Genomic DNA, 27,988 nt, shown 5'->3' with positions numbered 1-27,988 from the left:
CCAATGCAACCGTCTCTTCTCATTGTTACTCTCTCTTCCTTCATCTCATTCCCTTAGACTGTGTCTCCACCACTTCTACTTTCTCCTCCTCTTTATTCGTCTCCCATTGGCACTGAGTACTTCCCTCTTTCCTTAGCAATATGCTGTCACTGTCAACTGCGTTGCACCGCCAGTGTGTTCCTCCCTTTCATTCACACTGTGATTGTCTGCCTCTCTCTTTCTATAGCGCAACCATGGCTACTATTTTCCGTTACTTACTACTTTTCCATCTCCTTCCCACTGCCACTGTTTTCTTCTCACCCAGTATAAAAAAGCGCGAACATGTTCGCTTACAAAATTTTTGGGGAAGCTTTTGATTCTGTGGAAGGTAGAATGAGGCACCTGATGCCCCAGTTTTCATTCGAAGTGTTTCAGACACAAACATATTTGCCTATTTCATGCTCTGATAGGACCTTATTTCGCTCGTTACTTTGTACTCTTAGTATATGTTAGGTAATAGGGAAAACATGAAATAAACGCACGTGTGTTCTAACAACGCCACCAGCAGGTGAATGTCTTTACCTACATCTACGTAGATACTCCGCAAGCCACTGTACGGTGCATGGTGGAGGGCACCTTGTGCCATTACTTGTCATTTCCTTTCCTATCCCACTCGCAAACACGCAAACACAGCGAAAGAAAAACTACTGTCTGTCTGCCTTCGTATGAGCCCTAATTTCTCGTATCCTACCTTCATGGTCCTTATACGCGATATATGACAGTAGAATCGTTCGGCAATCAGCCTTAGTTGCCGATTCCCTAAATTTCCTCAGTACTGTTTCTCGAAAATAACGTCGTCCCCCCTCCACGGATTCCCATTTAAATTCCAGAAGCATCTCCGTAACATTTACGCGTTGCTAGAACCTATCGGTAACACATGTTGCAGTTCGACTCTGAAATGTTTCGATGACTTCTTTCAATCCGACCTGGTACCGTTCCCAAACACTCGAACAGTACCCAAGAATACGTCACTCAACCGTCCTATAGGCGGTCTCCTTTACAGGTGAACCACTGTTTCCCAAAATTCACCCAATAAACCAAAGTCGTTGCCCCCCCCCCCCCTCCCACTACCACAGTTCTTACATGCTCGTTCCACCTCATATCGCTTTGCAGCGTTACGACCAGATATTTAAACGACTTGATTGTGTCAAGCAGGACACTAGTAATATTATATCCGAACATTGCAGGTTTGATCTTCCTACTCATCCGCATTACCTTACATATTCCCACATATAACGTTAGCTGACATTCATCACACCAACTGGAAATTCTGTGTAAGTGGTGTTGTGTCTTTCTACAGTCATGCAACTTCGACACCTTACCGTACATCACGGCAAAATAAGCAAACAACAGCATATTGCTGCCCAACCTATCATCCAAACCATTTATGTACATACAGAACGACAGCGGCTCTATCACACTTCCCTGTGTCAACCCTGACGATACCCTTATCTCTGGCGAACACTCCCCGGCGAGGACAACATAGTGGGTTCCCTTATTTCAGAATTTATTCCATATATGCGTACCTCCGTTATCAGCCTGCAATGGGGTTTCGTGTCAAATGTATTCTGAAAATCTAGAATAATGGAATTTGCCTGTTGCCTTTCATCCATAGTTCTCCAGTATATCATGTTAGAAAAAGAAAAAAAATGTAAATTTGTGGTAAGGTCTTCTGGGATCAAACTGCTGAGGTCATCGTTCCCAAACGTTATACACTGGCGTTAAGGACGACACACACCCATGCCGATCGAGGTCTCGAACCTCCTACGGGGGGAACCGTGTGGACCGTGACAAGGAGCCATAGACCGCTCTGTTACCCCGCGCGGCTGTCAGAAAAGGCAAAACTGAGTTTCGAACGAGCGATGCTTTCGAAAACGATGCTGATTCGTGGATATAAGATTCTATGTCTCAAGAAAGTTTATTTTATTCGAACTGAGAATATGTTCAAGCAGACTGGATGAAGCGGTAGTTAGGGCTTCTTCTGCATTTCTTATATAATGGAGTTACGTGCGTCAACGGTGTCACCATAAATAGGTGGCTGCGTTTATTTACGCAGAATTGTTAGCAAGCGGTAGCTATCTTATTTAGATTTCTCAGCAGTCCCATCTTCTTTCTCATCTCCAGAAAGAGTGTTTCTTACGTGCTTTATTATTCAGTTCCCAATCTACTGTGTGGCATTCCATAAAAGCGTACGTGTGAGTGCTCGTATAAAGGGCAGTATGCTAGTCTTTTAGTGGCTAGGCTATTAAAGAAACTGCGCCCACAAAGAATCATAACGCCAAGAATCGAGGCGGACGGTAGCCGAGATACGATATATTGCCAGAGAGAAACCGCTTCTCAGTCAGTATGATGGACAAATACGTGCTTCTCTTTACTTTTCTTGCTGTCTGGGCGTTTATGGTGAGTGCATTTCTGTTCAGAATAATTATGGCGGCAATGCAGTAGGGTGATTCACATTTCTGGTAGCACTGGTAGTAATTCAGATTGCTTTCGAGAACCTTTCATAGTCATCCGCAACTTGCGGTCTAGTGAGTAGCGTGGCTGCATCTGGATCACGTGGGCGTGGGTTCGATTCCCGGCCTGGTCGGGGATTTTCTCCGTCCGGGGACTGGGTGTTTACGTTGTCCTCATTATTTCGTCATCATGTGGGAAGTTGCAAGAAATGAACTGGAAAGTTTATCAACTTGTACGAGCAGTGATGACCTTGATGTTGAGCGCCCCACAAAGCAACATCATCACCATGCCTTTTATACTAAGATCACATGTTGATACTTTTTCACAGTTACATCCCATGGACATACCTTTGCTTACCGTTTTAACAGGTAATTAACTTGCATTTTAACGACAGTGGTCTAGAACTATTACGTAAGAACTCTTGTGATGTGTAAATTCCGCAATAGTTTCTATTCACTGATACTCCAGTACAAACAGCGAATATTCGTCTTCCCCTAACAAAAGTCTCCGGGGGTCTAGGTAAAAGCAATTTAGTTTATACTGTTAACGTTCAGCTTCATTGCATTCATTTTACACATGACGTTTGCTTTACCTTTATATTTCCGTATATTATAGTTATACATATACAAGCTGTTATAAATATTTTCTTCCAAAGGAGTAAGGTGACATATGATGTCGTGGGAAAGAACATTTGTTAGATATAAAACGATTGCTGCATTTCCTGGCGAATTTTTATTGTACCAGCAAGGTCTACTAACCAGGTGTGCTGCAGTTTTAAGATTGAGTGTCTCTCAATGCTCAGTGGAGACACATATTTCCGCTCGGGGGAGGGTGAGAGGGTGTGGGAGGGGGTGCGGGGGCAAGAATTCGGCTTGCGAGTGAACCATGTGCTGTCACGAATTCCGTAGAACTCAGGTTGACTTTACAGTTCCACCACCATCACTGCAGGGATGGGGAACAGCGGGAAACGGTCAACGCGCTGCATTTTAATGGCAGTGTAGTCGCGCATCATATCACTAGGTTTCTTATTTCGCATTTCTTAACCACACAGATGAGAAACGAAACTAATTTTTTGTATTATTTCGCCCGCATCTCGTGGTCGTGCGGTAGCGTTCTCGCTTCCCACGCCCGGGTTCCCGTGTTCGATTCCCGACTGGGTCAGGGATTTTCTCTGCCTCATGATGGTTGGGTGTTGTGTGATGTCCTTAGGTTAGTTAGGTTTAAGTAGTTCTAAGTTCTAGGGGACTGATGACCATAGATGTTAAGTCCCATAGTGCTCAGAGCCATTTTTTTTGTAATATTTCATTATTTTTGGTGTACTGAATACATAATATAATTTTTACCTAATGCCAACTGCCGTTTTAGAGACAGATACAGAAAATTTCACTGATTTTCAAACTCAGATCGTCACTTAATGGTGACGTATTTAGTTTCAAAATGTTTTTCACACACAGACATACGTCGAACTAAATATTGCAGCATTATTGAGGCGTAAGAACTCTATAGCTCAGAAAAACAGAGTTCTGGACAGTTTTAACGTAAAAGGATTTGACTTTAAAATGATAATTATGTTGAAGATCAAACAATTTTGTGACCAGCTCCAGAGACACGCATTCAACTGAGATGGAAATGGGTCTCAAAAACAGTTCGTAACACAGGTGAAATGTTGACACTGTTCTCAAACTGTTCAGAAAAAAACATTGTGTTTATTTTAAGGCCGCAATGAACTTTTCAAACCTTGTGTTTTCCTTGACGCCAGTGGGCTTCAAGACCTGGACTGTGTTTGTCAGAATTTGTCCCCTGAAAACCGATTTTCTTTTTAATGCATTACCATAAAATCAGAAGTAAGTAGTTTCTCATTTTACAACGTCTTACTGTGGGCAAAGAGCAGTCAAATACACATAAAGTGAGAAGTTTGCAATCTAACTCCACATGTCCCTTCACTGCTCTTCCCTTCATAAATTCAAGATTAATTGGTTTTAAACTGAAAAATCATTCGAGGCATGCCCCTTTATTTAACCAATGTGCTTAACAGTGATGTATAAAGTCTCTATATACTTCTTTCAATTCCCTCGAAAACTGTTGCAACAGAGAGTCGAAAAATGCCTCCGACTTGAGAAGTTTTACTATTCGTACCACGAACTTCATGAAGTGCTCCATGCTTGCAAATTTAACATTAAGTGCTTCTTGATGAATCCCCTCTGTCGATCATTTTAATTGTTTGCTGTTTCATTGTCAACTAAATGTCTAATTTATTTTTGTGTGCTATTGCACTGTCGTTTCAAAGCAAATCAGCAGGACACGTAATCACACAACTGCATAATAGATACTAAGGATTGTCATACATACGGGGCAGGAGGAGATGAACACCGAGAGGGGAAGGGGAGATCGACAGAGAGCCAGTAGGAGGAGGAGATCCTCCTCTTCTGGCGTTCACATCCATTTTAAAGCCTTGTGACGACAGATCGTTGACTGCCTGTATTCGTGCAATCACTGGGCATGTGAACGTCTTTCATATCACAAACCAATAGCGAAGGGTACACAGAACTGACACCACTGTTCTGCCGAACTGAAGAGACTTACGCCGACCGAAAAATGCCGCACAGTAGTTCTACATGGAACGTCGGGCTGCTTTGCGTACATCTGTGAAGGACCGAGAAAGCCAGGAGAGGACGGATCTTCAGCCGTACACGGCCCACACGTCAGGCACGAGTGAGGTTCGACACGTCATGGTCGACCCTGTTTTAGCTCCTCATCCTACCACATTTCACGTAGAGCAGGTGGCTGACTTACAGGCAACACACATTACAAGTATACACAGTAGGGTGCCTACTCCTTGTCGGCTTGCAGGAGCTTCACATCGCCCAAACCACTGGACCAGTTGCATCTAAACGTAGTACAAGTACGAGAAAGTCAGGAGAGGACGGGTCTTCAGCCGTACACGGCCTACACGTCAGGCACGTGTGCGGTTCAACACGTCATGGTCGACCCTGTTTTAGCTCCTCATCCTACCACATTTCCCGTAGAGCAGGTGACTGACTTACAGGCAACACACATTACAAGTATACACAGTAGGGTGCCTACTCCGTGTCGGCTGTCAGGAGCTTCACATCGCCCAAACCACTGGACCAGGTGCATCTAGACGTAGTACAAGTATCATTTACTGTCAGCAAAGAGCCACCGAGGGGTAAGAAACACCTCTGTATCAAAGGGGTGGTTATGATGAAACATAGAGATGCGTCGGGCTGCATTGCGTACATCTGTGAAGGACCGAGAAAGCCAGGACAGGACGGATCTTCAGCCGTACACGGCCCACACGTCAGGCACGTGTGCGATTCAACACGTCATGGTCGACCCTGTTTTAGCTCCTCATCCTACCACATTTCACGTAGAGCAGGTGACTGACTTACAGGCAACACACATTACAAGTATACACAGTAGGGTGCCTACTCCTTGTCGGCTTGCAGGAGCTTCACATCGCCCAAACCACTGGACCAGTTGCATCTAAACGTAGTACAAGTACGAGAAAGTCAGGAGAGGACGGGTCTTCAGCCGTACACGGCCTACACGTCAGGCACGTGTGCGGTTCAACACGTCATGGTCGACCCTGTTTTAGCTCCTCATCCTACCACATTTCACGTAGAGCAGGTGACTGACTTACAGGCAACACACATTACAAGTATACACAGTAGGGTGCCTACTCCTTGTCGGCTGTCAGGAGCTTCACATCGCCCAAACCACTGGACCAGGTGCATCTAGACGTAGTACAAGTATCATTTACTGTCAGCAAAGAGCCACCGAGGGGTAAGAAACACCTCTGTATCAAAGGGGTGGTTATGATGAAACATAGAGATGCGTCGGGCTGCATTGCGTACATCTGTGAAGGACCGAGAAAGCCAGGACAGGACGGATCTTCAGCCGTACACGGCCCACACGTCAGGCACGTGTGCGGTTCGACACGTCATGGTCGACCCTGTTTTAGCTCCTCATCCTACCACATTTCACGTAGAGCAGATGACTGACTTACAGGCAACACACATTACAAGTATACACAGTAGGGTGCCTACTCCGTGTCGGCTTGCAGGAGCTTCACATCGCCCAAACCACTGGACCAGTTGCATCTAGACGTAGTACAAGTATCATTTACTGTCAGCAAAGAGCCACCGAGGGGTAAGAAACACCTCTGTATCAAAGGGGTGGTTATGATGAAACATAGAGATGCGTCGGGCTGCATTGCGTACATCTGTGAAGGACCGAGAAAGCCAGGACAGGACGGATCTTCAGCCGTACACGGCCCACACGTCAGGCACGTGTGCGGTTCGACACGTCATGGTCGACCCTGTTTTAGCTCCTCATCCTACCACATTTCACGTAGAGCAGATGACTGACTTACAGGCAACACACATTACAAGTATACACAGTAGGGTGCCTACTCCGTGTCGGCTTGCAGGAGCTTCACATCGCCCAAACCACTGGACCAGTTGCATCTAGACGTAGTACAAGTATCATTTACTGTCAGCAAAGAGCCACCTAGGGGTAAGAAACACCTCTGTATCAAAGGGGTGGTTATGATGAAACATAGAGATGCGTCGGGCTGCATTGCGTACATCTGTGAAGGACCGAGAAAGCCAGGAGAGGACGGATCTTCAGCCGTACACGGCCCACACGTCAGGCACGTGTGCGATCGACACGTCATGGTCGACCCTGTTTTAGCTCCTCATCCTACCACATATCACGTAGAGCAGATGACTGACTTACAGGCAACACACATTACAAGTATACACAGTAGGGTGCCTACTCCGTGTCGGCTTGCAGGAGCTTCACATCGCCCAAACCACTGGACAAGTTGCATCTAAACGTAGTACAAGTATCATTTACTGTCAGCAAAGAGCCACCGAGGGGTAAGAAACATCTCTGTATCAAAGGGGTGGTTATGATGAAACATAGAGATGCGTCGGGCTGCATTGCGTACATCTGTGAAGGACCGAGAAAGCCAGGAGAGGACGGATCTTCAGCCGTACACGGCCCACACGTCAGGCACGTGTGAGGTTCGACACGTCATGGTCAACCCTGTTTTAGCTCCTCATCCTACCACATTTCACGTAGAGCAGATGACTGACTTACAGGCAACACACATTACAAGTATACACAGTAGGGAGCCTACTCCTTGTCGGCTTGCAGGAGCTTCACATCGCCCAAACCACTGGACCAGTTGCATCTAGACGTAGTACAAGTATCATTTACTGTCAGCAAAGAGCCACCGAGGGGAAAGAAACACCTCTGTATCAAAGGGGTGGTTATGATGAAATATAGAGATGCGCAAATGAGGATACTTTATTCACATAGTTACTTGCAACTATGTTTTCAGAGGATTTCCAATTTTTACGTAAGGTTTTCTTTCTGGCACATCCCAAAAAATGATTAAAGGAAAAATTCTTATAATTTACAACATTTTCACTTTTCACGCAGTAAAACTGCTATGACGTTTTAATTTATTGCTACCCTCTTCCAACACATTTCGCAGAGAATATCCACATATGCCACTGAAGGAATCTGCAAGGTTATATCACCTGTTGATACATCTATAGATCTGACTCATAAACATTGAGCTGCGTAGTAACGAAAAGTGCAGCGGGAAATTCGTTCTAGATAGGACCCAAATATTTGTGGAAAGATGCGTGGAACATGTTTGATTTGTGTGACATATATGTGACATCTGTGTAGACAGACAAAGAAGCTGGTAAGAGTATCTTCTAACTCGTCGATCGATTTTATTGAAGATTTTACAGACATTACTTTCTATCAATGAAGTGCTTCTTGGGAGGGGGTGGATGGGATGGAAACCAGCAGCCTCCTATGTGAAGTGAGAACGGGAGAGGAGGAGATGAGCAGATGGAAGGCGGGAAGGGGGAGATGGACAGAGAGACGGTGAGGAGAGATGCAGAGAGGAGGATGAGGAGGAGGAGGAGGAGGAGGAGGAGAAGAACCAAAAAAAGGAAAGAGATCAAAATGAACAAAAAGTGGTGGTGGGGTAGAAGAGGAGGGAAGGAGAACGAGATGGTCAGCTGTAGGCGGCAGGAGGAGATGGACAGAGAGAGGGGAAAGAGGAAATCGACAGAGAACCGCGGAAAGGTGGCTATGCTTAATGGTAGGAGGAAGGACGCGGTGCATAAAGAGAGCACAGAGGGAGGAGTGAGGAAGGAGTTTTCAGAGTTACCAGACAGCAGCAGATAGACAACGATACGGGAGGAGAAGATGGAAGGCAGGGAGTGGGAGGAAAGGCGGAGGTGAAGTAATAAAAGTCTGGAATAAATTCATAGCGAGGAAACGTCAGATACTCAGGTGGTGAATTACGAAGCACGTCTAGCTGCGACGGGAAGCTTGAGCGAGCATTTTGTACTCAACTAAACTTATTCACTATGAATCTATCTATCAGGTACAGAGATTTGTTGCGAAGACTTGAAAACACCCTGCACATTTTGCACATTTTGCGTATGATAGGGGGTACATTATCAACTAATATCATTTTTCACTTCATTACCCACTTATAGCTAGGGATGCGATGGTGAACTTTTCTAATTTTATGTAATCATTTTCAGTGATTTTTGTGGTACAAGAGGAAATTTCGCTTCATACCTTCTTGTACGCAACGGGAATTATGGTAGAAAAACCTCTCCATGAAGCAAGACCATTTCGAGCATAGAGAAACAACATATAACGAAACTTGCAGCCACTCCTTCTATTCCTAACTTATTAGCGCCCCAATATGTAAGGTGTTTTTAGTTGCTTGTATTGTTTTAGAGCGAAAAATCAACTAGGGTCATACGTGCCCTTATCAGAGCTGTAGAACACGAAGAAGAAAAATGAGTTAAAAGCGACCACAAGTTAAATATAATCGACGGAAAGAAAGACAGCTATAAACAGCTACTCTGAGAAAGGTTTATTAAATACGCCATAGAGACAACGGAGTTCCTGAACTGAAGATCAAATGTGCTTCACCATATTGCTACGAAGGATAAAAAGTAAAACACGGTCGACATCCCGCACGCAGTTCACTAAAACAGCTGATAACTCAGATGGCAAACGTAAATGAGAACGTGAAAAAAGGGTCAGGGTATACCTCAGATGCCAAACGTAAATGAGAACGTGAAAAAAGGGTCAGGGGCACTGAGAGAGTCAAAGCAGATGACACAATTGAAAAGCCTTTATCACCGGATGTACAGTGTGGCCTGATACAGGGCGAAGAGCTCTGCTGTAAATACTGAGCAGTTTTCAGGAAGCCGATACCGAAAATCGTCGGTGCCAATGACGAAGGCACTCCCGACACCATGGTCACTCCGAGAGCCACCAGTGTACTATTGCGATGGCCTGTGCGAAGGTCGAGAAATTAACGCTGATAGAGCGAGTCTAGAATGAAGGTCAAGAAATTAACGCCGATAGAGCAAGTTGGAGTTCTTATTAAGCAAATGAAATCCAAGGTGAACACTCGCCACCGTACGAAACCAAGGTGATTATGTTTCCTCACCCATTATGAAAGTGCAGTTAGCGGGAAGTTAAGCTACCAGAGCAATAACCAAAAGCGAACCCCAGGAGGTATCAAAGAAGAGGGATGTCCCCCATACTGGCGATCAAAGGAGTCACCGAATAAGGAGACATGTGATGGTTGGCCAGTCATGCGTGTCTGCTGAGGAGAAAATCACGGCAGTATGACAGCGGTAGTTCCGCAGCTTGTGCATACAGAAACTCATCTGGGCTAGTGTAAAATGTGCCAGTGGCGAAAAGGATCCCACGGTGGTGGCTTGTATTGAGATAGCGTGAGATGGATGGACGTGCAGATGCATAAACGAAACTCCCATAGTCTAGTTTCGAACGGGCAAGGGACCAGTACTAACGAAGTGGGTGGTCGGGTCCTCTCCCAGGAAGTACTGCTGAGGACACGTAGGACATTGAGGGACAGTGTAGAGTGGGCAGCCTGGTAAGGCACGTGGGAGGACCAAGAATGTTTCCTATAGATGAGCCCCAGAAATTTCGTAGTTTCAACGAACGGAAGACCAACAGGCCGAAGATATAAAGACAGTGGAAGAAACCAAGTGCGCCGCCAAAAATACATACAAACTGTTTTGCCAGTGGAAAAAGCTAACGCCATTGTCGAAGCTGCACGAGTAAAGACGATCGAGACAACGATGGAGACGCTGCTCAACGAGGTCCGTGGAGAGCTGCAATAGATGGCAAAATCGTCATCGAAAAGGGAGCCGGAGATGCCCGGTAGGAGATGGGCCGTAATACGGTTAATGGCTATTGGAAAGAGGATGACGCTGAGAACATAACCCTGATTCACAAAGTTTTCCTGGATAAAGGTATTTGACAAGGCAGCACGCACACATACCTTGGAAAATCATCCATCTAAGAAATTCTGAAGGAATCATGGCATGCGGTCTCAGAAGACCCACATGTAGGGAATACGGTGGATACTAGTTCTCCAACAGGTGTCGTAGGCTTTCTCTAGTCGAAAAGCACAGCCTCAGTGTGGTACATCCACAGAAAACCATTTATAACTTGGGCTGACAAAGTCACAAGATGGTCAGCTGCAGAACGGCAAGCTCGAAATCCACAATGAGCAGTTCTTAGTAAATTGTGAGACTTGTGCCCCCAACCAGCCTGGCATGAACCATATGTTCCTTCACATTGCATACACAGCTGGGGTGGTAGCTAGAAGTAAAATGTTGATACTTACAGGAATTAGGTGTGGGTATGACAGTAGCTTCACGCCCAGTGACTGGGAAACATGCCCTCCTCCCAGATGCTATTGTAGATGTGAAGGAGAGAGTGCTTGCCCGCAAGAGAAAGGTTCTGCAACCTATGGATATCAACTTCGGCTGGTCGTGGAGTGGAGGATTGGGACAAAGTGATAGCTCCCTCACTGTAGAAGCAGCATTGTAGCACTCACGATTATGAGAAGAGAAAGGTCTCTCCCAAGCCTCCTTCACATGCTTCCAATGGAGGAAGGCAGAGTGTTCTTAGTGGCTGTTGATCGAAATATCCCCAAAATAGCGGCCTAAGTTGTTGGAGCTGGCAGTAGGGTCCACAATGACGCCATCTGCTACGCTCAGGCCAGAAATCTCGGAATGGACCTTGGTCCCCAAAAGCAGTCGCAGGTTGGCCAACACGACGGAAGTGGCAATGGAATTGTTAAAAGAACTAGTAAATGACATCCAGGTACCTTTTTTGCTATGCCAGAGAATGCAACGACTCTGAGCACACAAATGTTTATAATGAATGAAGTTTGCCATCGTAAGATGACGATTAAAACCGCTCAGAGCACGTCTCCATGCGCAAGCCTCAGTCCACCAAGGTACTAAGACATGGTGCGATAAAGATGAAGTGCAAGAAGTGGAACGTTCTGCAGCGGTAGGGATAACGTTCGTATGGTATTGTACCTGGTAGTCACAACTGGGGAAATGTTGTTCGTCGAAGGTCACTAGGGAGTTGGCCATAGAAAGCTGCCATTTGGGTGGGCACGTGGTTGAGGTACGAATCAGCAAACGAATAGCACACAGCAAATGGCTGCTCAAGTGTGCGTCAGAGAGGACGAAATACTCGAGACGAGGGACAAACTGGGCAGTGCAGAAGCAGAGGTCCAAATGGAAATAGGTGTGTGTGGAGTCTGAAACGAGTGTGGGTGCTCCGTTGTTAAGACAAATGAAATTCGGATAAGCTGATTGAGAAGCCAAAGGACAGCTCTCGAACAGGTTCTGGGAGAACCCCAAAGGGGATGATGTGCATTAAAGCCACCGAGCAGCAGGAAGGGACGAAGGAATTACCTAGTAACTTGGAGGAACTTTGCCTTGGTGAACCCGAATGATGAACTGATGTAAACGGTACAAAGGGAAATGGTCATGTGAGCAAGGAAATTGAGGATAGCAGCAGCTTGAATCCAGGTAGTCAGTGAGATGGTTTTTCTAAGAACATAATTCCAGATGACTCTCTCATGAGACTGAATCCCAGTCTCCAGGATGAGGGTTGAGGGGGAGGTCAAAGCGGATCAGAAAGAAATGCCAGAGGTCAAAGTGGACGTGAGGACACAACTTTGTTTCCTGGAGGCAGAGAACAAGTAGACGCTGCAATTAAACGAGCAACCGTAATTTCTCTTTGTTGGATCTAAGACTGCGAACCTTCCATTGGAGGACAGCCATGATGAGGAAAGGGGAAGGGGGGAAATAATGAAGGGGTATCATTTCGGCAGCTGCCGAATGCCAGCCTTCGAAGACTCGCTGCTACAGGGCGTAAAGGATGGAGGATCCTGCGCCAAGAGATCTACAGAGGCGCCGGCATTCTCCCTCTGCCGGTCTGTAGAAAAGAGTTTAGCTATGAGCACTGGCGACACGGGGGTACACTGGAGTATCACATGGCGACACTGTTGAAGAGGATCTCACCTCGGTACAGGAGAATACCGTTTCCATTTGTTTGATGTCTTGGAGCCTTTGTAGGCCGCAGATGACGATTCAGACCTTTTTTGGCTGGAGGGACGTAAAAAGTGCGACTTCGCCCCATGAGGTTAAAGTGTGGTGGCTTGTTGCACAGCTGAAGGAGGAGAAGGAGACAGGGATGCTACTGTAACACTGGGCGGTTTAACAACCGCGGTGCTGAATATGAGGTCGCATGTCGGCAGTACTGTAAGTGCCGCATGGTAAAGTGCAGGGTTTCCAACTAGCCAACAACTTGCGAACGAGAGGGTAAGGCTTTCTTTCCTTCACCCGAAGATCCAGGACGGCACAGGACAATCTCGGAAGGAGGCTGCATGGCGGCCATTGCAATTTATACAGCAGGTAGAAGGAGGTGGCAGGTCAACCTAGTCATCATCCCTACCACAGGTTACACATTTGGCTGGGTGCCAACAGGACATTCGAGTGTGGTTGTAATGAACCGGTAGCAGCGCATCGGATTCAGAATGTACGGTCGCAGTGTGAAAGCTTCATAGCCTACTTTGATCTTTGATGGAAGCGCTACTGTATTAAACGTGAGAAAAAGTGTGTGTACGAGCACTAAGATTCCTCTACGTTTTTCATCACCTCTTTCGTTTCTGTATTAAATTTCCATACGATTCTTTCAATGCATCTCACGCCCGCAGCCGCCAGCTTTCCCCCAACTTCTTTTATGTGTTCGAGCCATTTAACGGCTTTTGAACCATACTCCTAAATACTGAACATATTAGTTGAACTTCTGTGATAAGTGTTCTTCCCGACAGAGCTGACCAGGTATCCCTTCACACCGAGCCTCATATCTTGCGTCATTGTCTCCTACTTCCTTAACTTCATTCAAGCTCTCCAGCACATCATGCTGTGCTTTCGAAAGAAAAGATACCAATCAGAATTCCGTGAGCCACGACTGAGGCACTATTTCCGTTTTGTGAAATAGAGCTAAAACAGAGTCGTCCATGTTACAATACATTTCATCCAAAAATAATAAATAATCTGTCACCTAGGTGTATTCTCGAGGAGTGAATGCAGATAATACCGTTTTTAGTTGAATACGTGAGTTGATCCGTGTGAATTACAGATCACAGACATCACAAGAGAATTAGCGTAATTGTACAGAACAAGTGCAGTACGGTTATACTCCGCCCGAACAGGCCATGAAGGCCCAAGGGCACCGACCGGCTGCCGTGTCATCTTCAGCCCACAGGTGTCACTGGATGCGGATATGGAGGGGCATGTGGTCGAATCACCGCTCACCCAGCCGTACGTCAGTTTACGAGACCGGAACCGCTACTTCTCAATCAAGTAGCTCCTCAGTTTGCCTCACAAGGGCTGAGTGCATCCCGCTTGCCAACAGCGATCGGCAGACTGGATGGTCACCCAACCAAGTGTTAGCCCTGCCCGACAGCGATAACTTCTGTGATCTGACGGGAACCGATGTTACCACTGGGGCAAGGCTAATTCTCGTTTTAAAATTCCGTTATACATTTCACTATGAAACACTGGACAATTTTTTATGGATTTATGTTACGATGCTGGAATATTTGTCTTTTATAACGGAACACCATTTTTCACAGCGGCCCCGAATGTGTAAGCGTGATGAAAAGATTGAATTATTCATGGGAATTTGGACCCCCCCAGTAAATGGTATACTAACATCAGTAATCTGCACGAGTCTGAGTCGACGTCACATGCATCAAGCAGCGATACTTCTGTTAATCCTTCTTCGTTATTCTTTGTTGCAGGGTACTGGAAACTGTACTACAGTATGTTAACGTTGTTTATTAGCAACGAGCCCAACTGCGTTTTGTCACATGTAGCTCCACAGCGACATCGCGAAAAGTTGTAACTGCTTGCTCATATTAGGATGAGAGACCATATAATGAACAATATTTAAGATTACCTAGCGTGGCATTAGCCGAGCGCTCTAAGGCGCTACAGTCATGGACTGTGCGGCTTGTCCCGGCGGAGGTTCGAGTCCACCCTCGGGCATGGGTGTGTGTGTTAGTCCTTAGGATAATTTAGGTTTAGTAGTGTGTAAGCTTAGGGACTGATGACCTTAGCAGTTAAGTCCCATTAGATTTCACACACATTCAAACATTTTTTAAAGATTACTTTATACAAGTACGACAACGTTTATTTGGACTGGAACGTTTTTCAATACATCACGACACTTTTAAAGGCAAATCAGGTCCCACCCCAGTAAAGTTTTCAGAATAATGCTATGTCGGCCTTGGACACTGTAAATCCCGTCGGACCTCTTGCAGAAAACCTCGGTAGTTTTGGGCGCCTGTAACTAGGTTGCAGCAAAGGTTGGTAACTAATAGGGGCTAACTCCTAGTTGAATAGTTTACATTTCTCGAACGGCAAATATTATTCGTCACAGATAGTTCATTGACATACAATTGTCCACATATCAGATTTATGTAAACGTGCTTTCCTTTCTTCTTTCAAAAAATTTATTTATTTTTTGACAAACTACTAGATGGTAGAAAGCTCGTGAAGTGCTATAGAATTGTTTGTTGTGGTTTGTGGTGTGCTGGATGATTTGGTTGTGTTTCATTGAGTTGACTGCGGGAACATAGTGGAGCAGGATGGGAAAATTTTTGTCTTAAGGCCTGAATTATAGGCTTAGTAATGATCTAAACTGATTAAGCACAAAAGTGTAAAGAGAGAAGGGAAGTAACAAAAGGCAATGGAAGTAGAAGGCATAGGAGAGCTTTACGGTGAATATGAAAAATAAGTATGACCTATTACTTAATTTAGAAATCCATTAGGCAGAGGTAGATGTGACAGATCACATGATACAAGTTTTAGAATCACTTTCTATTAATTTTACAAGAAACGAAAACACTTCAGTTATAATGTACCGGCCAGGAAACAGCCTCGAGAGAGATCCTCCGTGTATCATTGTTTGTAGACCTGTTAACATTTGGTTAGCGTAGTGAGATACCGGCGTTTAACTTCTGTCTGTACTGAAACAAGATAAACGACCCCATTCAAACTGTGCAGAGAGTTAGTCTCGTGTAGGAAAGGATGCGTATGTCGACTGCAAGCTCACACAAAGGTGAGGTTCCAGTTGATTCTTTCTGTATATGAGATTATACTAAGCATGAACAGTAGAACATTGAAGGTAAACAGGCTGTTATAACAGAAGAAAACCTTAGGGACAAGATGGGGTTACGCAATATCTTGAACAGTGAAATATCGGTGGTTACAGGTCGCACATCAGCCACAATTTTAGGTTAGGGAGTACAGAAATAAACAAATAAAGTGGGAGGTTCGGGATGAAAGAAAACTAAGTTTGCAGAAGAAATTAAACATCGTGCTACATCTTTGCAAACAGTTGTCAGTTGAAAATATCTGCAATTGACAGAAATTTATTTCCACTGAAATATATTTTCGTCAGCGCGGTATATGTTCACTTACGCTATGGGAACTTTCGACTACTGGAGAGTAAAATTAAACTTGTTATTTCCATGGATGATTCAGAGTCATGCAATCCAGATGAATTACAGGGCGTGCACACAAATATTAAAGGACAGCGATAAATGCAAGCTGGAACATAAATTCCGATTCGAGAAAAGCCTGCAACTAGCACTGTTGTATTTGACCACGAACGGCACCTGTGCAAATGTCCTCGGTACGCCGCAAAAGCAGTGGTCGTTAGGCCAGTGTCCTGTGTAGTTCTGAGTTCACTGTGCAGGGTTCATTGACTTCCAACGTCGGCCAATGTTGGTGCTCTCATGGTGGGTGCATCCTTAAGTAAGATAACCGAAGTGTTTGAGGTTTCAAGAATCACGATATAGACTATTAATGCCGCATAAAGGATAAGCGAAAGAAACATCATCTGCTAAGTTACAACTCAGACGAAAATGTATGTTGAGGTAGCTTGACGGATGACCGTTGAAGAGGAGTGTAAAGAAAACGACATCTGTAAATGTACCTGAAAAACTCAATGTCGCTCTCACAGGCCCAATCAGAATAGATACAACACAAAGGGAGCTCCATAAACGGGGAATAATGGAATTCCAAAATAACGTATCAGCGATGCTGATGTCCGTAACATGGAGAGGTGCTTCCGTAACCGTAAAACTTGGACTATTGAGCAATGTTCGGATGAGTCTTGTTTCTCGCTGTCTCTAACTTCTGGTAAAACATACGTTCTAAGAGTGAAACACAACTCTCGCTTAGTGGCGATTTTGGCAGCCATTTCATGTCATTCCATGGACTCCATGGTTACTATAAAATTTCGCGTTACCGTTAAGGGTTATTCGACGATTTTCGCTGATAATGACCATCCCGTGGTACACTTTTTGTTCCCCAGTAAGGATGGCACAGCTCGCGTCGTACAGGACTAGTTTTTTGAGCACGAGGGGGAGTTGATGCATGTCCTCTGCTCACTACAGTCAACAGATCTTATCAACACTGAGATTTTGGGGTCTCCTTTGGAGAGAAATGTGCGCAATCGCTATCCATAACCATCATCATTAACTGAATTTTCCACTATTTGACAGGAAGATTGGTTCAATATTTCCTTGAAAACAGTATTTCGTTGACAACAGTCCCTGTTTTTCCCCATACCGGGACGTACCTGATTTGAATGCTAATGGTTTTCTTTCACTGTAATACGCATGGTAACGTTTTTTTGTCTTTCCATATTTCTGCATACCCTTCTTCTCTGAATATCATGGGACCACAGACATACACCGATAAATGGACATACACCGATTTAGGATAGCATATTATTACATCTGTAGAGCAGATATCGAGATGGTTAAAGCTGGAATCTTAATCCAGAAGTGTCAATAAGGAACGAACACAAAAGCTAGTAAACTGGTATTAGTATATGCGAAGGATTAACGGTAGAAGTTAAATTTCGTAATAAATCATTTAAGTGTTTGTCGAGCACCTAGAGGTATTTTTGATATGTTCATAAAACTATTCCTATAGTAGAAGCTTGAATGGTAAGTAACAGCGTCCATAATTAGCGAAATAACACATTGTTTCTCACCGAAGACAAAAAAATGAAAGCAAAAAAAAAGTTCCACGGGAACGAAAGCAAATAGGTCGGAACGCGGAAGAAATGGGGCTGTTACATTCTAAGACATAAAGAAAGAAGCATTTCTGAGAAATTATCTGATTGGAACGACCATCGGTAGATGAACTGTACAGGTACAGACAAACAAATTATTACAATTTCAGAAAAACTGAATTATTTACTCAAGTGAGTGAGTTTCACAAATGGAACAAGGCAATAACGCATTCCTCTACACATGGCTCTTATGCACGCAATTGACTGACAGAGCTGATTGGCTGTCCTCCAGAGGGTCATCGTTGCCACATTCTGTCCAATGGGCACGTCAAAGTCACGAGTTATGTGGAGGGTCCTGGATAAGATGGCCGCCGAGTAAAATCACAGGTATTATCTTCGTCCACTAAAAGAACTTATTTAAGAGGAAATAGTGTCATATTTAAATTCTCTTTGCTTCGTTTACATGCTGTAGCGTCCGTTCTTGTCATACAGCTGATTATTAGCGTCCCAGCAGAGCGTCTTCTCGAAAAAAACTTCGTATTATCTGAAGTCCCGATAATCGCGACATAACCCGTAATTTTGCGTGATATAAATACAAAAAATTCTATTCAAGTATTCTTTATACCTCAAAATTCGTTGAAAAAAAGACAGCTACTAGGTTCACCAGTGTCTATTGTCACAATCAAAGTGTAATTAAACGTTTCTATATCGTTTTCAACTAGAATATTCCGTATTGTTTACTAGTTACATAGACGCGATCTAGGCCTATAATATCCGAGTTCTAAAAGTTTAAAAACCTGATCAAACACGCTTTGTAAAACAAATTCTCTAAAAGCACTGTAATTACTAATTCATTATGCTGTCATTAAATCTCTAAATCGGTAGAATGTACAAAGTATTAGGAAGAAGAAGGTGTTGCTACTAGGTCGTAGCCATGGGCGAGGTGTAGGCCCTCAGTAACAGGAAAATTTAGGGGCAGCATACCACGCCACCAGTACCTTCAAGCCAAATGCAGGACTAAGTCGTGTCATAGAGGACTTAGGGTCTTTATGCAAGGATGCTACAATTAAATGGTTTCCTTAGACATTTAAGTCTCTTCATTATCTACGCTAATGATCGAAGCAGAAGAAACGAATTAAAATTCGTGCTGCAACCAGGACTCGAATCCAGTCGCCTTACTTGCTAGGCAGAAATGCTAAACATTACAAAACCATAGCACGATGGTCTTATTTTCCCTTATATTGTCACTACTTAATATTGTCACTACAACAGGACTTTTCCATTACGTCCAACGCTGGTGTGCTATTTCAATGTCGGAGTTCCCTGGCAGTAGTGACAATATGAGGGAATATAAGCAGAAGATATGAATTGAAGTTTGTTTTGGGGAGAGCACTCTTCTCGGGTAGATCGTGCAGCAATGTTCACCATAGTGCTGTGGTGGTGTAATGGTTAGCATTTCTGCGTAGCAAACAAGAATACCTGGGTTTGAGTCCCAGCCACAGCACAAATTTTTATTCGTTTCTTCTGCTTCGATTATTACTTATGTAAGGTTTTTACAAAAGAGGAACATGTAGTGCAGTGAATGGGGCAAGACACAGTTTGGATAAGAATATGGCATATGACATAGGTGGTGACCTGGACAATATAGCTTCCCTGATTACGGCCCCAACGTACCCTTTCTTGAGCTGTTCCGGCGTCATGACCAGCCACACCTTGATGGAGTTGTGAGGCGAATCAGTGTGGGGTTAGGGATGGCTCTGAGGGCAGCCAACTTTGCGCATGTTCCTCTGGCGCCTATCAGGACCATAAACAGGTGGGGTTTAAGTAGGCAGGGCCTACACCTAAACAGGACTGTAAAGGGAAGATTGGTACAGCTGATTCGTGAAAGTATAGAGAGTGGATCTCGGACCGCACAAGGTCAAATACTTGTTGTCATGGGTAGGAAATGTAAGTCTTTTTTACGATAAATTCAGACAACAGATTCCCCTGATTAAAGAGTATCTCCAGCAGTTTAAAAAATAATGAAACCATCACTCACAAGACAGATTTTAACACTCCAGATATCACACATAACAGATGTCGCAAAGAAAAACAAACCATTGGAAAGAGTAACACGAGGCATTTGGCAGAGTTCATAGTCCTCCATCAGAACATGAAATCAATAAGTATAAAATACAACTAATAGAAGCTGAGTTCCAATCTTTCAACTGGACAGTAATTTCTGTTACTGAGCACTGCTGTAGATACACAGAAATCCAACATGTAGTATTATCATTGCATGATTGGGCAAATTTTTACTGCAGAACTGCTTTGAAGGGGTGGAGGATCACACAGTTATATCAGAAAAGGAACACACTTCAAACCAAGACATGACCTCAGTAAAGTAAGTGCAGAAGAACACTTTGAAATATCAGCAATTGAATTAACAGGGCTTGATACCACCAAGAAATTGATGATTTTGTGTGTGAATAAATATCCCAGTGGTAGTGTGGACACTTACTTCAATAAAGTAATGGAAGAGACAGATAATGTCTCAAGTATGAAGGTCAACATGAACATCAACTCTAATATCTTCAATGAATTGAGCAGCTCCCCCATTAATATCCTTCAAAGTTTTGGCATGATCCGATTTGTCAATAGTGCAACAAGGGTTACTACAATGACTGCATCAGTAATTGACCATGTGGCCACAAATATGGACAGGGAAAAATGTGATGTAGCAGCAAAATATCTCGGACAATCGGACCGTCTCTGTCAAATAACAACAGTAAAATCAGGCATCGAATCATTCCCAAAACAAAGCTGGGACAAAATGTATAAAGAAATGAGTGTGAATATGAAATTCTCTTAATTCTCCACATTACTTAACTTGAACTTTGAAAGGGCATTTCCCAACGTATGGATGTCTGTATCAACATCTCTCAAAAACAAATGGATAACAGCAGGTATTAACAAGTCCTTGCAAACACTTAAATACCTTAGTTCCATGTAAAAGAGTCGCAACGATCCTGAATTATTAAATGTCTGTGATAGATACAAAAATATGTATAGGAAGGTGCTGATTGCCGCAAGAAAGTCATTTAATGACAAAATAATATATAATGAAGAGAATAAAAGCAAAGCAGTCCTGGATGTTATTAAAAAGGAAATGGAAAGACGCAAACAAATGCAGAATAACATACTCCTGATGGTGGGGATAAGGTAATCAATGATCCACAACACTTCGCAAACTATGTAAACGAGCATTTTCAAGTATTGCAGAGAAGATACTGGAAAAAATTCCGCAAAACAAATATAACACCAGTAAATAATGTTGCACTCAATACAATGATGTTACTTCCAACCACAGAGAATGTAGATAATTAAACTGTTCAAAAACAAAACAATAAAAGCTCGATAGGCTTAGATGAAATACCAGTGTGTGTGCTGAAACATTGAATAAAGATTATACAAGGCCCCATAACAAATATAGTATATGAATCCTTCACATCAGGGACGTTTCCAGAGCAGTTAAAACAGACAAGAGTTTTGCCTTTGCTTAAGGATGTAATGCAGAGGACATAGAAAATTTCTGGCCCATTTCCCTGCTGTCATCATTCTCAAAAACAATAGTAGCAATTGTGAAAGACTGATTAATGAATGACAGGAATAAATACAACCTTTTAAGCGAATCACAGCTGGGTTTCCGAAGTGGCAAAAATATAGAGTCAGCCATAGTAAAATTCACAAAGGTTGTATGTGATATCACAGACTTATTTTAGGGTCTATCTAAGGCTTTTGAAACATTTTAACACAATAAATTAGAAGCATTAGGAATAAGGGGATAGCTAAGGACTGGTTTCGCATATACCTAGTGATTGCATCTAGTACAACACTTATCAGAACCAAAATAAATTAATATATAGGTTCTGCCAGGTGGCATACTAGGACCAATACTACTTCTCGTATACGCCAATGACTTCCCCAGCAGTGTTACTCGTGGTCAAAAAATTCTCTTCGCTTATGACAGCAATACTATAGCCACTGAGAAAACAAGAGAGCTTCTTGCAGAGAAAGGAAATGAAACTCTCAAGAAAGTTTACGATTGGGCAATAAGTAAGTGACATTGAACATAAAGAACAGTAATGCCATGACTTTCAGTTTGAAGAGGGAAAGTCACTATGTTAAATTAAATGTAGATAGCTACTCTATGTCTGTGCTACAAAAGCAAAATTTCTATGATGGAATATTGATTCTCAGTTGAAGTGGTGTGAACACACATAGGTACTTGCAAACAGAATCTTATCAGCACGTGTTATGCCCTTAGAATCCTAACACCAGTGTATAACATACAGTGTCTTTTTGTCACATACTACTCATAGGTACACTCAGTTCTTAGCTATGACATTCTTTTTTCGGGAGCAAATGCACAAAATATGGACACAATTTTCAAACTCCAGAAAAGAGTCATAAGAATAATAACCAAAAATAGTAGTCGAAAATGGCACAGAGATCAAAGGTGTGTGTGTGTTTTGTGCGTAGTAAGCGAGTGTCGTAAAACAATGTATGGATAGTGTGTACAGTGACTGATAGTAAGATACGAGTGAACAGCGTGTCATTACATTATTTAATAAGTTACTTGTACAAAAATTAATTCTATCCCAAGAGTAAATCTAGTGATTTTCTCTTACTAGAAGTCTGTAAATGTTTGTATATACGAATTAGCTTATTTTAAATTGGTCTAAGCTTGTAAACATATCCTTTATCCTTGTAAAAAGAGATGTAAGGACGAATGGAGCTACTACTACTACTACTACGACGACAGTGTTCCAAACATACTCAGTGTGGAAGAGGTCTGCTCACCTTTCTGGCCAACATATTGTTTTGCAAGCACGAAAATAACCACCAAAAACTGTCGTTGTGTGGGGACAGGCGTTATTTTGCTGAAATGTACGCCGAGGATCACTTCGCATGAGGGGCAATAAAGCTAGGCGTAGAATATGGTCGACATGCAGTGTGCTGTAAAGGTGACGAAGAAATGATACCACAGACCATTACTCATGCTCGCTGAGCCATATGGCAGATGACAGTCAGGTTGACACGCCACCGATTTTGCGGGGTCTTCAGACGCGTCTTCGCTGGTTATTTGGGCTCCGTTCAAAGCAGGACTCATCACTGAATAGAATTCTACCACAGTAAATGAGTTTTCAGACCGAAGAAGTGTCTGCAGATGCAGCAGATAGCCGTGAGATACGAATATGACTGTCACCTGCCATACTGGCCGCCAACCAGGAATTTTCATACCAGAACCTCTTACCTGCCACTGCGGCGCCCTTACAACACAACGGTACACCATGTTTTGCAGCCTCTCTTGATGGGCCGGTTCGACAGAACGTGGCACTATGATCCTCACGAGGAGATTCAACAACTCTGTCAATCGATATGAATCCGAATAACTGCTGTCATAAGGGCCACAGGTAGCTCAAATCGTGAAGCTCTTGTAATAAGACTCACAGACGAATTACTCGAATCCAGGAGAGCGTGATTAAATTGGTCATATGTTAAATCAATAAATGTATTGAAGCCACATGATCAGGCACTCAGCGACCATAACAGCATTGACACAGGAGCTGATACACAAGACGCCAAAGCTGTTACACAGAATAATATCACTCTGGCTTTAGATAGTTGAATGAACGACAAAATGGATAATATCGAAATAAGTGACCATGGGACAGTAAAGAAACTGAAATCACTTAAGGCAGGGTAGGCCACTGGAACTGCAGGATAAAAATGCGATTCTACATTGAATGTAGCAGAGTCTCCAGAGGAGCAAAGTATACCTGATGACTAACAAAAAAGAAGAAATAAGCATATACTCCGCATGGTGAAAGAATAATTCTGACAGATGAAAGCGCAATTGCCAATATTCGACATGGAAATACAATGGGCCAGCGGCTGGCGGGGCGGGGACCACGGTGAAACCTTCACCCCCAACCGTTCGGCCTCACGGCAACCAGGGCTTAAGTGCACAGCAATGGCCAACAGTTCATTGAAGCATTCTTTTTGGCAGCATTCTACTCAGTCACGTGTTCCTTGATCACATGTACAGGGTGCGGCAAATAATAGTGGCCCAGACGAGTGGATAAATTGGACGTGTAAGCATATAAATTATCCAATATGGCGGCCACTGAGTGACGCGCGTTTCTTCGGCTCGCGAGTTTTTCCGCTCATTGAAGGTGTTACAGAGAAGTGCGGCAGTCCACAACGTGTGCATCCGACTAAACAAGTGTTACTTGCCGTGGTGTATTGTTCTCCGTTGATTACCACAAGTGATAAGTGATAAGTGAGTGAAAAATGGGAAGAGCACGAGTAAGCGGCAGCAGGCGAGGCTACAGGGGTGCAGGCAGCGCGGGCGCCCGGTCTCCGGCGGCAGGTGAGGCCCCGTTTCCCGACATCGGGGAGCTCGTCCGGTCCCAGGTGAGTGCGGCGCTGCACAGCAAAGACACGCTAGACGTAATCGTCCAATCCATCACGGACTCCGTGACGGCCGCGGTCATGGACAAACTACAAGAGTCTGTCGGGCGCAACAGCACCGAAATCCAGTCTCTTAGAAAGTCCCTGGCCGCACAAGAGAAAAAAGCCGCCGACCTAGAGGCTAAACTGTCTGCTGCCACCGATGAAATTGAGCAGTATCAGCGAAGGAACAGCTTGCGCTTGTTCGGGGTAGCTGAAAACGATCGCGAAAACACCGACGACCTGGCCATTAGCCTCGTGCGTGAGAAACTTGGCGTGCAGATCGACGTGGCCGATATTGACAGAAGCCACCGTGTTGGGCGCAGGACACCAGGTGCCATGAAACCCAGGCCCATAATAATTAAATTTGTGTCTTACCGGAAAAGAGCTGAAGTGTTTGCTCAGAAAAGAAAACTCGCCAAGAGTGGGGTTACCCTGAGGGAAGATCTGACGCGCGAAAGACTAAAAGTTTTGAACGCTGCGATCACACAGTTTGGCCTTCAAAATGTATGGACCCAGGATGGCAGGATCGTAATCAAGACGGAAGGAGGGAGGAAAACGGTGACAAACATGTTCGAACTGAAAGACTGAGCGAAATCTCGCGAGACACAAAGTCTCATATTGTAATCTGTCTAATATAAGTTAATTTTTTTATTCTTTCTTTTCATTTTTTTAGCTTAAATACTGCTCCGTTATTTCTATAAGTACCATAAGTACTCTATTTAAAATCAGTCAATTGTTTCACAAAAATATTGTTTCTTTATTTGTCTATTATAAGTGCTCATGTATATTCATATTGTCAGTCAAATGGGAATTAACATTCTCCATTAACAGGAATCTCCTCACAACCGCCTTTCTATATCTGTTATTTTCATCTTCGCCACTACCACTACTACTACTATTATCTTTTTCGTAACCACTACTGCCACTTTCCATCTTTCTTTTCGCTCCCTTCTCCTATACTTCCAGCGTGTTTTTCACCTTTAGTCCACAGACGCTTGAGTCAGTCGCGACCTTGAACACCTGTAAACATGTCTTCCCCCGCGAAATCCAGCTTTTGTCCCTCTTCCGGCCAGCAGGTAAACGGAGCGCGCTCGGTCCTACAGGCGGCCACAATGGGACGGACCAGTTCCGGCGGCGGGCTCTTTGTGGCCCACGCGAACGCGCAGTCGCTAACGGCTCACTTCGACGAGTTCTGTGACCTGTTCTGCCAATCGCTGTTCCACATTATCCTCGTCTCGGAAACTTGGTTGAAACCAAACATTTCTTCCGACGCTATCCGAATCGCTGGTTACTCTCTCCTAAGGGCAGATCGTGAAACACGACGCGGGGGTGGTGTGGGTGCCTATGTTCGCTCTGATCTGACACCTACTGTGCTATGCACATCGGATGCAAAGGGCGAAGGAGAAGCAGAGTTCTTGTTTTTCGAAATAAATACATCAAATCAGAAACTGCTAATTGGAGTAATCTATAAACCTCCAAACGTCGGTGCCATGTCCTCCTTTCAGTCTGCCCTGTCCTCACTCGTGACACAGTATGAACACATAATCATTATGGGCGACACAAACATCGACTTACAGTTAAAATCTCCCTCTGCCGAAAAACTAAGGCGACTGTTCCACTCCAATGATATGAGTTTAACACCGCTGGACCCAACTCATCACACGCCACACAGCCACACAATCATAGATATAATAGCAACAAAGCGACCAGATAAAATAATCCGCGCCAATCAGACATCCGCTCCGGGACTCTCTGCTCATGACGTGATATTTTTAAATTACTCAATGCATACTACCAAAGAAAAATCTCACCTGGTAACCTACAGAAACTTAAAAAATGTTAACCATGACGCTCTTCAAAAGGATTGCTCAGACATCCCTTGGCATGATATAAACGATGAACCGACTTTAGACGAAAAAATTCGGCAATTATGTCGCAAAATTATTGCACTGTATGATAAACATGCTCCTCAACGCACTGTTAAGGTAAAGAGAGCTCCCGCTCCGTGGCTCACCACTGCATTACGTCAGTTAATGAATAAACGTGATGCTGCACATAGGGCCTTCAAGCGTAACCCAACTCCCGAGGCGTACGAAGCTTATAGGAAACTCCGAAACAGAACCAAGCAAAGCGTGAGGAATGCCAAAATCAGACATGCCCGCTCTGTCGTATGCGGCATATCAAAACCTGCTGCACTGTGGAAAAAGCTGCGCAGTTTCGGTATAGGGAAGCGAAGATCTGACGCTGTTTATCAAGCGTCTGCAGAAGAATTAAACGATTTCTTCTCAACAGCTGCAAACTGCCACGCAGCGACAAATTACCAGCCCCAAGATATCAATCTCTCGAGAGACAAGTTTTTCCTAAAACATGTCACTACCGGCACAGTACACGAGGCAATTATGAGAATCTCTTCCGAGGCAGTAGGAAATGATGGAGTGAGCATTGGCATGATTAAGAACGTCGTAGACACTATTATTCCAGTTATCACAGACATCTTCAACCTGTCTCTTGTCAGTAGTACATATCCTACTGAGTGGAAGCAAAGTTTAATTAAGCCTATACCCAAGAGTGACAACCCTAAGTCGCCAGGTGACTACAGGCCGATCAGCATACTACCTGCAATTTCTAAAGCCCTAGAGCACATCGTCCATGAACAACTGACGGATTACCTCAAAACTGATAACGTCCATGACGAATATCAGTCAGGCTTTCGAAAGCACCATAGTACAGCAACCGCATTAATCAAAGTAACTGATGACATTAAACATGCTATGGACAGACGTGAAGCTACTATCCTAACACTGCTTGACTTTAGCAAGGCTTTTGACACAGTTGACTTCGATATATTACTAATTAAAATGAAACAGCTGAATTTCTCAAACAGCGCAATACAATGGTTCGACAGCTACCTCAAAAACAGAAGTCAACAAGTCATTTGTGGGTCGGAAAAGTCATCATGGAAAAGCGTGCGCTCTGGAGTTCCCCAAGGCTCCGTCCTTGGTCCACTACTCTTCTCACTGTACATTAATGATATTTCTTCAGTGATTCACTCCTGCAACTACCATCTTTATGCCGACGACATCCAACTGTACATAAGTGCAAGCCCCAAAAACATTGCTGGCGCAGTAGCGAGTATGAACGCAGATCTTTGCTCTGTTTCTCGATGGGCACAGAACCTAGGTCTGAAACTAAACCCCAAGAAATCCCAGGTCATACTTATATCTCATCCAAAGTTAATCAGCCGGTACTTTCGCGAAACAGTCCCTAAAATACTCCTCAATGGTACCCAACTCCCATACCAAAAAACAGTAAAAGACCTTGGAATAATCTTGGATGAACACCTAAACTGGGAAGAACAAACAGTCACAGCTTGCCGGAAATCGCTCTCCTCCCTACATGCAATTCAAAAGTTTAGAAAAATATTTCCAACCCATGTTAAACAAAAATTAGTCCAAACACTAGTCTTGCCTAATCTTTACTACTGCGA

General features: G+C 43.9%; 1 long non-coding RNA gene across 1 annotated transcript in view; it reads left to right on the top strand.

The window, feature by feature from the left end:
- The first annotated feature begins 2,302 nt into the window (after positions 1 to 2,302).
- The window catches only part of LOC126273195 (uncharacterized), a 44,717-nt gene continuing 19,031 nt past the window's right edge, over positions 2,303 to 27,988 (top strand). The window contains exon 1 of the long non-coding RNA XR_007549319.1: positions 2,303 to 2,439. This is a non-coding gene — a long non-coding RNA (uncharacterized LOC126273195). The remainder of the gene's footprint in view (positions 2,440 to 27,988) is intronic.

Source organism: Schistocerca gregaria, chromosome 5 (genome assembly GCF_023897955.1).
Source record: "Schistocerca gregaria isolate iqSchGreg1 chromosome 5, iqSchGreg1.2, whole genome shotgun sequence".
NCBI lineage: Eukaryota > Metazoa > Arthropoda > Insecta > Orthoptera > Acrididae > Schistocerca > Schistocerca gregaria.
Note: the sequence above shows the minus strand (reverse complement) of the source record. Positions and strands in the feature narration are given on the sequence as shown.